Source organism: Drosophila mojavensis, unplaced genomic scaffold, assembly GCF_018153725.1.
Source record: "Drosophila mojavensis isolate 15081-1352.22 unplaced genomic scaffold, ASM1815372v1 contig_74, whole genome shotgun sequence".
NCBI lineage: Eukaryota > Metazoa > Arthropoda > Insecta > Diptera > Drosophilidae > Drosophila > Drosophila mojavensis.
In genome coordinates, this window is record NW_025318899.1 from 18,952,859 (window position 1) to 18,965,547 (window position 12,689).

The window sequence follows — 12,689 nt, forward strand, 5'->3', positions numbered from 1 at the left end:
ATTAAATATAATTATAAATGATATAGAAGTCAGTTATTTTAAATAAATTATTGTTTATTTATTTAACTGAATTTAACTATAAATAATGAAATAAAAATATATAAAAATATATAAAATCAATCAGAAATAAAAAAAAAATACAAAAATATTTTATTTAAACTAATTATAAATCAAAATTATTTTTTATAAAATTGGGTTGATTTCCTTTATATTTTTCCTTGAAACTTTGTGATAAATTTAAAAATAATTGAAAAAATTTACCATTTTTATATTCTTCAAAAAAGTTTTCCCATACAACATTTTTTTAAATATTTTTTAAATAATTTTTGATTGAGCAGAGCGAGAGAAAGAGAAAACAAAATTAATTTTTAATTCTATTTAAATATATTTTCACTGAGCTAAAAATTTTAAAATATATATTCTTATGAATTAAAAATATATTATGAAATCAAAAATAGATGATTTAATTCTAGTTCTAGCTCTAATTTGCATAAGTTCTAAGTTTATTATTTCCAAGTAGAATTATTTCAGTAAACTTGCATGCTTTCATCTAATTGCTCAGAGATGTGAAATGAATATTCACAAAGATGATGATGATGAAGAAGAAGAAGAAGAAGCAGCAGCAGCAGCAGCAGCTGTTAAATAAATATTCCACTTTCTACTTTAAACCACAACTGAAAAATTTCAATAGTTATGAGCAAATTACCCGCATAATAATCATTATAATTAAGCGTAATCAAATTAAAGGCCTCTAAATGGCATTTAAAGCACGCAAAGGCAGTTCGTCAGATAGATGTGTATGTGTATGTGTGCATGTGTATATGTATATGCATGTGTGCATATATATTTGTATATCTGTTATTTATTTTAGAGATTTTCGTTTACAATTTATTTGCATTTAACCTGCTTTCACTTGGCGCTTTGCTCGAGTCATGAGCAGCAGCTGCTGCCGTTGTTGTTGCTGGTGTAACTGCAACAGTTGCTGTTGCAAATGCAACATGCTGTAGAATCAACAGACGACCATGAATTTTTGAGCTCCCTTAGCCACTCGGCACTTCCTCCGCTGGCCACGCGTATGTGGGTGGGCGAGTGGTTTAAGTGGGAACTGTGGTGTGGCAGCGGTGGGAGGCAAGACGCCAAGCGGAGGTGGGACATGAGGTGGGGCTAACTGCGTTTTAATCTCTCAATTCAAATGGCACAGCTTGCAACTGCTGCTGCTGCTGTTGTTGCTGTTGTTGTTGCTGCTGCAACAGTTGCTGCGGTCAAATGGTGAAAATAAATGGGAGGCAGCCGAAAGTGGTGCGAAAATGCACGGTGGGGCATAGCTGTTGTTGCTGTTGCTGTTTAGTGGTTGCTGCTGCTGTTGCTGCTGCTGAGTGCTTGCTTAGTTTTTGGGCAGCTGTTGCTGTGGATGCTGCACCATTTAAGGTCTGGCAGCCAACACTCCGCAGCAGCTAACTGGATTAGATTCATTGCCAAATTGGTTTCAATGTAAAGATATTCCACAAAAGAAAAAAAACACACAAAGTCAGCTTTGTAATCGAAACATTACAGAGCTATGCCACGTGGCTGGAGGTCAGTGTGAAGGAGAAAGAGAGTGAGAGAGAGAGAGAGTGAGAGAGCTAGAGAGAGAGAATGAGAGACAGATGACAGCAGAGCAATAATAGTTCAATTAGAAATTAGCTCTTAAATAAATAAAGTGGATTTTAGTGGGTGATATGAGAAGATATTTCAAGAGACGTAGAAGTTAAGTGTAAGATGATAGAGGAAGACGAAAAGAGAGTAGGAGGTAGGCGAGAGACAGCTAATAACTAATAATAAATTTAGAATTTAGAAAATATTAACTAAATTTTAAAAAATGAGTAAAATATATCTATAATACAATATCTAGAATATAGATATAGAAATATGTTACTTCATTTTTTATTTTATTTTTTTTTTTAATATAATATATATATTATTTATATATATTTTTTTTTCATTTTAATTTATTTTATTTTATTCAAAATTTGTTGTTTTAAATTTAACTTTATTTTTTATTTTAATTATTATTTTTTTATTATTATTTATTATTATAATTATTATTTTTTTATTGTTTTTAATTTTATTTATTCATTATTATTTTATTTATTTATTTATTTTTTTTTTTTTTTTTTTTTTGTGAAATAATTTACTCAAATGTTGAAACAAAAAAATTAAAGATCATAAGAAATTGATATATAATATATTTATTAAAGGATGAGATAAACATATGTCGAAAGAGTTCTTATCACAGCAAGGAGATTGAACAAAAATTAAAATCAATCAAAAAATATAATCATATAAAGGCTTCTATAAATTCAGTTTCAGATCAATTTATTTATTAGAAATTAGAATCAATCTAAAATTTAGTCTAAGTTAAGAGTTAGGAGTAACAATGATAACATCTACCTTCGTCTTGATTAAAAATTCCTGTTGCTTGTGTTATGATTATAATACAAATTTAAACTAAAAAAAAATATTTAATAAATAAATAAATTTTATATATAGAAAAACTGCAATATGTATGCGAAAACTTGATTCTACAGAACAGAGTAAAATCATAATTTAAAAAAATAAATTCAATTCAGTTGCAAATGTTTATATGTTTGTATGGAATCCTTCTTAATAAAAAAAAGTTTTCCAATTATGCTAATAAAATGTGAAGCAGAATAGACTCTTCCATTTAAATAAAGAAATCAATTTGAAACACAAAGATTGGCTTCGACTATTCCTCTGCAAGCCAACATAAGTCAGTGCTCAACCCAAATGCATATCGGATACCCACACAGAATCAGTGCAATCGAATGCTACTTCAATTCGCTGGCATTTCACGCCAGAGCCCGAGCCCGAGACCGAGCCACATCCGTAACCCTGTCTAGCGGCATCTAATGCCAGAGCAATGGAAAATGATTTTGAATGGCGCTGCGAACCGTTGGCGCAGTCATAACATCAATCAAGCTTTGATTTTCACATGTCAGGCAGCAGGCAGGAGCCGGTGAGCAGGAGGCAGCGGGCAGGAGGCAGCGAGCAACATAAATTCAAATCGGAGCCATTCGCAAATCGTCAACTTTCTATGTGGCGAAAGAAGGAAAGAAAAACAACAACAACTGTATTTGCAACATTCTCATTCAAATTGGGGTAGGCTGGCAGGAGAAGGGGGGCAGGGCAGAGCAGCTCCACTAGAAGTGCAAGTCAAAGTCCAAGCTGAGTTATCGCTGCGACACAAACACTTGTCATAAACATTAATTGAGCGTGAAAATCAAACGAGCAAGCCAGAGAGAGAGAGGGAGAGAGAGAGGGGGGGAGAGCAAGAACATAAGATCGATTGCAGTGAATGATGATCAAACAGCAAACGCAGACCACATCATAATAAATTATGAAAAAAGCGAAAAAGAAAAAAAAAAGCAACAAAAACTAAAGCAGAAAAAAGTAAAACAAGAAGCGCGTCGATCACTGAACGAGATGAAAAGATCGATCGGCAATCTTTTTGGCACACACCGACTGGCAGCGGCCTTTGGCACCCCATTAAAAAGCGAAATTGGGTCAGAAGACGGCGACGATCTGGCCAGCGTCTCATCCTGCTGCTGCACGGGCTACAGCGGCGCATTGTTTGAGCCAGTCTTTTACTTTCATTTGCTGCCTTTCTTTGCACAACAACAACAACAACAAACAAACAAAAAAGTGACCTGCTTAACGTTCGACGTCGCGTCGCGTCTTTTGGCGCGCGAACTCATTAAAAAAAGAATCGAACTGCTGATCATAATCGATCGCCAATCACTGATCAGCGATCGGTAAATCGACAACGCGACGTTCGACCCGTTGCCAAACATATTTTTCATATTTTTGCCGATTTTTTTTTTACTTTTTTTTTTTTTTTTTTTTTTTGGAAACCCCTCGTTGCGATTCTGGCGAAACCAGGTCGTGCTGTAAAGTTTCTCCCAGTTATGTTTTATACACACACACACACACACATATATATATATATATATACATATAAATACCTATATATATTTATATATAACGTCTTTTTTTTTTTGGCTTGGTCCGGCTTCCTGCACATTGATGTCTATTTCAAGCTGCTTTTGAAGTTCAGATGCGAATGTCAAAGACAGCGCCCACTCGCAGCGGCAGCAGCAGCAGCAGCAGCAGCGGCATGCAGCATGCAGCATGCCACATGTTGCATATGAAATTTATGCAAATCGGCTAAAGAGCAACAGCTGCCAATAAGCAAGCATAAATTATATGCGCTGAGATTCAAGATCCTTGTTTGCCATTAGCATATAACCTGATGCCAAGCAGCGAAAGAGATGCAGATGCTGTGGATCTTGGACTGTCTGCAAAATGGCTTCATTTTCAACTCGTATATATATGTATATATGTATATGTATGTATATATCAGTGCCGCTTGGCAGCTCGACTGACACAATTAAGTGCTGCAACTTTGTGCATTTTATGAAACAATTCAAAAGTTTCTCAGGCTTCCGGACCAAGCCAAGCCACTCACCAGGTGTGCTAAAGGTGTGAGCTGTCTACTGTGCGCTCTGCTCTCATTAGCAGCGAGAGTCTCTCGCGCATCATTATAAAACTTGCCTCATTTTTGTTTAGATTATTAGCCTGGTTCTTAATGTGGGAATTGGCTGTGGGGCTGGCTGGCTGGCTGGCATGCCGGAAGCTGAGCTGTAGCTGTGCAAATAATTGTTAGAGCAAGATCAACAAAGCTTTTGACTAAAGCTAACGGTGCTATAAAGTGCTCAAACCAAGAATTTATTTGAATGCCGCTTCAAATTGAAGTGGACTAGTGTTTGGCAACATGTTTGTACTGATTAGGCTTAGCAACATGCTGCACACTTTGGCTTAACAATGAAACATGATTATTACTGGCAAATAATTTAATGCTTGACCCGCAACAATTTACATTATGAGAGCATGACTTCTCAACATGTTGCTACGCTCAGCAGCTGTTCATCAACATTTGGCTCGTGCACTCTGTCAACATGTTGCCGGTTAAACACCGGCTTATGCACGCAGTCTACACACACGCGCTCTCTTCATCTGTCTGCCTGTCACTTGGCGCGCGCTCTCTCTGTGCTTACTCTCTCTATCCCTCTCTCTCACTCTGTTTACCTGCAAGTGCAGCAACAAATCAATGCGGCGATGTTTGACTGAGATCTTCGAAAATGCTGCAATGCGACTGGGCGAGGGGTGTTCCCAGCTCAGCGTTGACGGGCGTCGAGCTGACGTAGGCGATTGGCGTTATGGTCATGTCGAAGACCTCGTTTTTATGCAGTTCGCTGTTAACGCTGGTAGCGCTGGTAGCACTGTTAACGCTCATGCCGTCCAGTTTCTGTGTGTCTGGCTGAACGACGTTCAGCGTGCTGCGCTTGCGCCGCTCGTGCCCAAACAATCGGCCAGTGCACATTTTTACTTCCGTGCAAGCAGACGTTCGCGTCACTCTCTCTCTCTGCCACAGACTCAGTACGTCACCGCACGTTACGCTGCGTTACGTTACGTTTGACGTTTTCGATCTTTCCATGCGCAAATTCAAATTACTGAAAGATTTTTGCTTTCACAACAAATAAACGTGTGGCTTTTGTGTACGGGCCGAACATTTAATATTAAAAATAAGTTACTAATTTTATAAAATTGTATCCAAATATTGTTTAATCATATAACAACAAACTCAGAGAATGAAAATTTGAAATTCGAAATTTGGCAACACCAAAAACTGCGTAAGTTATAAAAATTTTCCATTATTCAATTAATTTATAGTTTTAGTTTTTTTTCTTGATTTTTGTCTTTGTTTTTCGTGTTATGTGCAACCATAAACAAGTTTGACCTTTTCTGCGTAGGTGTTTGTTTGTTGTTGTTTTAGTTTTTTTTTTTTTTTTTTTTTTTTGTCTTGTGTGGACACATTTATCTGATTAATTTTTTGACAGAAGGCAGACAAAAATGTTGACCGATAATTTCAAATTGACTGCAACAACGACAACTGACAACACAAAAACATGGACCATAACAATGTTGACCTCGTTTCATTTGAAGTTAGGCATAGATCAAAGCAGCGCGAGCGAGCGAGACAGCTGTCGTTACGTAATGCGCAACGTAAGGCGGCGGCGGCGGCACACGACAATCAACGCAAAAGAAAGGTAAAGAAATTAACCAAAAAAAAAAAAAAAAAATAGGAAAAAGAAAAATGCAATAAAGCAATTAAAATGTCATTGCTAGAAAAAAAAAAAAGAGTAGAAAGAGTGGGAAATGGGCTATAAAAACGGATATGAAGATACGAGATACGAGACGATAGCTATGGATAGGCATTTAGAGCGCGAAGTGTTCGGGTGGAAGTAATAAACTTTGCTATTGTAGTAGTTCTCTTCCTAAACCCTAGCCTGTGTGTGTGTGTGGGAGAAATAGAGCTAGGTGTGTGCTAGGTGTAATTGTAATACATCATATATAGCTCGGCTCATTTATAGCTCGGCTCACAGCAAATGCTAACAAAAGTGCTCGAAGATAACGGCAAATGCTTTGAAGTTTTTCGGCATCACAATCAAAATCAAAACTAAATACTGATATGCATATAAATATTACTATATAAATATTACTATATATGTATATATATCCAGCCGATAACACTCTTTCAACAATCGTCCAAAATCGCCAATGATTTGTGTGCTGAGTTATGGTCAAATATTTACACCGAGTTTGGACTCGGTCTTTTTGTTGAGCTGCCTCAAATGTTGTTTGCACAGTTAGAATTGAGTATTGTTGTTGTTGTTGTTGTTGTTATTTCTATTTGAATGCAACGCGCTGTATGCACTTTAAAACCTTTTTGGGTTCGCTGTGATTTGAAATGTTGTGAGAAAAACAAATATGTGATATAACCAAGTGTTCCATGCAGTTGGAAACACTTCCAAATTGAAGTTAGACAATAGGTCAAATGTAGAAAAATATTTATATATGTGTGGCTATGCATATGGCTAATGTAAAGACATATATAGTTTTAATGCATAGTGCTTAATGAGTATTATTTAATTATTATTGCATTTGCTAAGTAAATAGAATACATTAATTACTTTTTCTGAGACTGATTTAGTCAATATTTGAACTTGGGTGCTTGAATGCTAATCTTAAAGTATTTTATTTTAGATAAATTTTGCAATTGTATTTGAGGAACTTTGCTTAATACTGCTTAGCTAAAGCAATACTAATATTGATGGTAATAAATATATACATATATATTGACATTTTTATTGATAATGAAGACAGCAACAATGACTCAGATATTTTATTAAAAACAAAAAATTCTATAAATGATATAAATAATAAATATATTAGAAATATTCTAAAAGTTTATATATATATAAAGTTTAATATATATTTGTATATATAGAAATATAAGAACAGCAAATCTTTATATAAAATATAAAAAAAAAAATAATTTCTTAAATATATTTATTTCTAAAAATTATATAAACTTTTAATTATATTTTTTAAATGTAATTAAAAAATTTTATATTAAATATGGATAATATACAAATTTATAACAATAAAAAATAAATAATTTATTAATTAAATGAATTTTATAAAGTATAATAATTTATAATTTGTCTATTAATTTTAATACAAAACATAAATCTTAAAGATTTTTTTTTTTTTTTGTTAATTTATAGAAAAATATATTATTGGCATACAAGTTTTGTATATTATTTATTTAAATATTTTGTATTAAATATTTTCTCTATTATTTTTAATAAATTAAAAGAACAGAAAACTTAAAGATTTTCAAGAATTTATAGAAATTATATTATTGGCATAATTGTTTTGTATATTAATTATTTAATTATTTTGTATTAAATATTTTTTAAATTACAAAAAAAATAATTGTCAATAATATTGCGAATAGTGATGAAATTCGGCCATCGTTTATTTATTGATTTAATTCATTAGCAAATGCAATTTGCCAATTCGCTCAGCTCTAAGCCTGAAAATATTTCAACAATCGTGCGGCGACTGTCTATATCTAGTTTGTTTTTCAATTTAAATGCTGTCTGAAAATATTCGTATATCAACGGCACTCGCATTCATGAATGTACAATATTTATATACATATAATGTATGTGTGTGTGTGTGTGTGCATATAGAACTGTCAGTCCAATCTGTTGACCAAAATCCGCAGACAGCTCAATATTTTGACAGCTCGACTGCAGTCAACCCCAAAACCGAAAAAATAAAAGAAATATCGAAACTTCTGCAACTGCAAACAATGGTAAACAATTTTTATGCATTTATGCAAAAAGTGAACCCAGCCCCAGCTCCTGCTCCCACTCCCACAGCTGCTGGTGCTGCTCCTGCTGCCACTCCCAATACTCCTGCTGCTGCTGCTCCTGCTGCCACTCCCACTCCTCCTGCTGCTGCTGGTGCTGGTGCTGCTCCTGCTACTGTTGTGGGGGGCTGTCAGAAAAGCGCGTCGCATTCACAAAAAAAAAAAAAAAAAAAAAAACGAAAAATAGCAGTAAACAAACTGAAAGAAACACCCAAAAGTCACACCGTAGCTGGAGCTACGAACGTGCTGCCAACAACATTGCATGAAGCTGTCAGGCAAAGTGACGCACTGAATTATATATGGACAGCACATATCTATATACACATATATATATAGTTTATATACATATATGAGCAACAGAATTGCAATGGGGCGAAATCATATTGAAAAACCACACAGAAAGAGCTGACAGAGCCAGACGCAGACCCAGAGACAGACAGAGAGATGGAGACAGAGACGGAGACGGAGTCAGAGCCCATCGTGTTCGACCTTCAGTAAACCGCAACTAATCAAAATCGTAGCCAAAGAAGACCAGAAGCGATTTTAGCTCTTGGGCCTGGTCAAGTTTACTTTTCATAATTACCGCGCATTAAAGTCAAATTCAGTTGCAGATGCCAGGCGTTTGATACGCTGCCTTTTCCAGGGTGTTCCAACTGCATCCATCCCGCTCTCTCTCGCTTCCCCATCTCCCTCTGTTGAAGCTGCCTTTAATCTGCGCTCGATTCGCCATGCAGACGCCTCTTCGGATGCAGACGTGGCGCTCAGCCGAGCCGAGCTTGCTTTATTTTTAGACGTGCCTCCAGAGAGTCGTCGCTGGTCATTAACTTTTGACGGGCAGTGTATGCGCGTATGTTTAGAATGCTTAAATACCCTGACAGAATGGACATAGACATAATAGAAATGTCAACGGGCGAGGCGCTGATTTGACAGCAACAACAATTGCTTGAAGCGAAAGAGTTTAACTTCCCCATCATCCCTGTGGAACAGGGGGAAAGGTGGGGGGCATTCCAAAGTCAGGGAGTCGGAACTGCAAAATGCAGGGGGCAAATTGTCTGTTTGCAACTAGTTTAATTGATTTTAATTGCTGTTGATTAATGCGAGTGTGATTTGATGATTTGACTTGCGCACCGAGAATCTCTTTCCCAACTCAGTGGAAGTGAAAAGCGGAAAACTTGATTTACAAAATGCAAATGGAATAGAAAAGCAGAGAGCTGGCGTATGTTTGCGATTAACTTGTTTTTAGCTGAAATGGAAATTGAGACTGAATGACAGGCGAACAACTGTGAGCATGGGAACTGCACTTAGATAGAGAAATGCTTTGATATAGTAGAAACGAGAGCTGATATTTCAGAGCTAATCAAGAGCTGAATTTATAAGTGAATATAGGAAGTAATGAGATTATGGTATTGCCCAAAGTCAAATATATCGTATAATAATAGATCGTATATGTCTAAAGGGAAAGTCAGTTTATAGCGATTCTCAATATTGAATATTGCTCAAATCAAAAAAAATTATTTGCCATGCTTTTATAAATATATATTTTATAAGATTGTGTTAATAAATCTGTTAGAATGAATTTATTTTACTATTAATATTATTTTCTATATTACATTATGTTTATAAATTTCAATATTATGTATAATATTATTTTTTATTATTATAATACTACAAATATTATTATTATTATTTGATAATATTTTCTTTGAAATTATTATTAGTATATTCATTAAAAATATTATAATTATTATAAATTATATTAATCGCTTTCAAACTCTTCTATTTGTCGAGCATATTAAATTTATGCAGCCTAGCTACATAGATTTATGCACATATATTATAATAATTTTATTACCCATTCACATCAAATTTTTAATTATTTTTAAATAATAATTATCCTATATATAATTAAAATATAATTAAAATATAATTATCCTATGATAAAATTATACTTTTATTATATCAAGATTTTTTAAAATCAGCATGAGTGAATACTTGGGTTTATTTTCACTTGGAATGTGTTTTACGCACTTGCCCCTAGTGCTCCATAAATTACCCAATTATGGCTTTGAGTGCGGCACAAGTAGCGCAATTCGATGTCAATATTAGAGCAGCTCTTAATGTCTGACATATTGCACTGTGTATATGGAGAGCCGATAAATGTGTATATAAGTATATACGATGGGCTATAAATAGTCTTATATGTGTGGCGGTGGTGCACTTAGGCCCATAGACATTTTTACTGGTCACAAATTGTGAATTGTGGGCGCATTTGCGCAGCTTTCAAGGCTACTCAGCAAATGGCACACACATACATACTAGATATCTGTATGTGTGTGTGTGTGTTTGGCAATCAATAAGAAAAATGAACTTACGAGTCTCTATATATATATATATATATACGTGTGTGTGTGTGTAGCTGTCATAATGTTGCAAGAGATGTGGCGACGTTGTCATTAACCCCGGCAGCATTTGCAACATATTCGCGACTTGCCGCCAAATGTCACGATGACAGTTGCAAATTGTCAGAGTCTGGCAACTTTGTTGCTGCAACATGCCGCCTAATTACAAAGCTCTGACATTTTTGTTGCCTATTGCCTGAGCCTTTTGACAGTTTCAGTTCAGGCCAAGATATGGAATTTGAGGCCCAGGTCCAGACCTGGCTGGCTTTTCGAGAGTTGATTGAACTGGCATCGAGTGTTGTTGTTGCTGTTGTTGTTGGTATTATTTTTCGTCTTATTTGTTTTAGTGCAGCTACTGTCTCTGGGAATTGTCCGCACTTGTTGACAGTTTTTCTTTTCTTTTCCTTATATCTCTCTGTTCTTCTCTGTTTCTGTTTTGTAATAGTTTATAATGAATGCATTATGCAGTTGCAGCCCTTTTAGCAGCATCCGAGCATCCATTTGTCGCTCGTCATGCAGTTAGAATCGTAGCTATATGTTCTTGTCGAGTCATGCTCGGGGCGTAGCCAACAAATTGAGTCTAATGATGGATAACGCTGACACAGACCAGAAATAGAAATAAATGTCTATTGAGCACTTGAACTAGTGGAAACCAATTTTTTTTTTTGTGGCAGTTATTGAATGGTCATTGACATGAACCCGAACAAAAGTGTCAACAAATTGATGGGAACAAATGCTGAAACATTCAATTCTGGGGGCAACTTTTCTTATGATTTGAACCCTTTTCTAGGAACATTTCAGAGTATTTCTTTACCAGCGATGGGTACTTGTAGAGCTGAGCTTATAGCAGCCATAGATTGATTAGGTAGCAAATGAAATTAAACTATATGAAGGTAATATTTTTTCTTTTTACTTGATAAATTATCGTTTATATTTTATAATATCAATTACCATAAATCGATGTCACCTTTAAACAAGCTTTGTATATTTTCTTGATTTTAGTTATCGATTTATTTACTTATCGATTGATGCTTAGTATGCAGAAGAACGTTAAATATTATTATTTATTTATAGATTGGAGATAATGTTGAGTTAAAACTAACATGGGGTTTATTAAATTTATTATTTCAGTTTCCTTGCCAAATATATCTAATATATCATATATACATTACGTCATATATTTTGTCATACGCATAAATATTACTTCTCTCATAAATTCCAATAAGTTTTCAACGGTCTTTGTGAACTTTCAGCTACACATGTTTCCCTTTGTGTAAGCCCAACTCTTTAATCCCTGTCAAAGCTCTTTAAACGCGCTCACATCATTTCCCCTGCTGAACAAGAAAATCGCCAGCTCCACATGCCAGCAATTGTTTAGGTTATTAGAGAACATTTTCCGAAAAGGAAAAACAAATGTGAAAAGCAGCTCTTCTCATTCATTGTTGTCGCATCACAGAGAAAACATAAATCATTTCCTGCTAGACGCGATCGCCCAGAACAAAGAAGGAAGATGCAACTCGCATGGAGAGCTACGACTACTCAGTCGTTGTCTTTAAATGTGACTTGATCTTCGCATTGATCCTCATTTAGGTAAATCAAAGTGCATTTAGTATTTCTCTAACCAACACTAAAGTATTTTAAACAGCCTTTCACACGACCTTTCAACTCTGCAGTCGCATATTTTCGAGCTTTTTTTTTTTTGTCGGGTCGTGACTGTCCGTTTGTTTTGGCTACGTCTGGTCACCCGTGAAAAGTTTTAATGATCTATCATTGTTGGAATTTTGGTTACACAGTGTTGTAAGATGCTCCCACATAATAGTATGTGCGTTGTAAGCGAAAGATTCTGATTGGAGACTTTCACTGCTAGGGAAAGTGTTAAGATTGATTGGGAAACTAAAATTAATGCTATCAACTGAAACAACTCTTCTTCAGCTTAAGTAGTTTATAAG

General features: G+C 35.0%; 1 protein-coding gene and 1 long non-coding RNA gene across 4 annotated transcripts in view; both read left to right on the plus strand.

Annotated features, from left to right (window-relative positions):
• The window catches only part of LOC6582951 (platelet binding protein GspB), a 137,065-nt gene that overhangs the window by 86,948 nt on the left and 37,428 nt on the right, over positions 1-12,689 (plus strand). The gene's annotated exons all lie outside the window — the stretch shown is intronic.
• Positions 11,926-12,433, plus strand: LOC122757634. Its single transcript, XR_006357729.1, has 3 exons — positions 11,926-12,118; positions 12,197-12,330; positions 12,386-12,433. It is a non-coding gene; the product is annotated as an uncharacterized LOC122757634 (long non-coding RNA).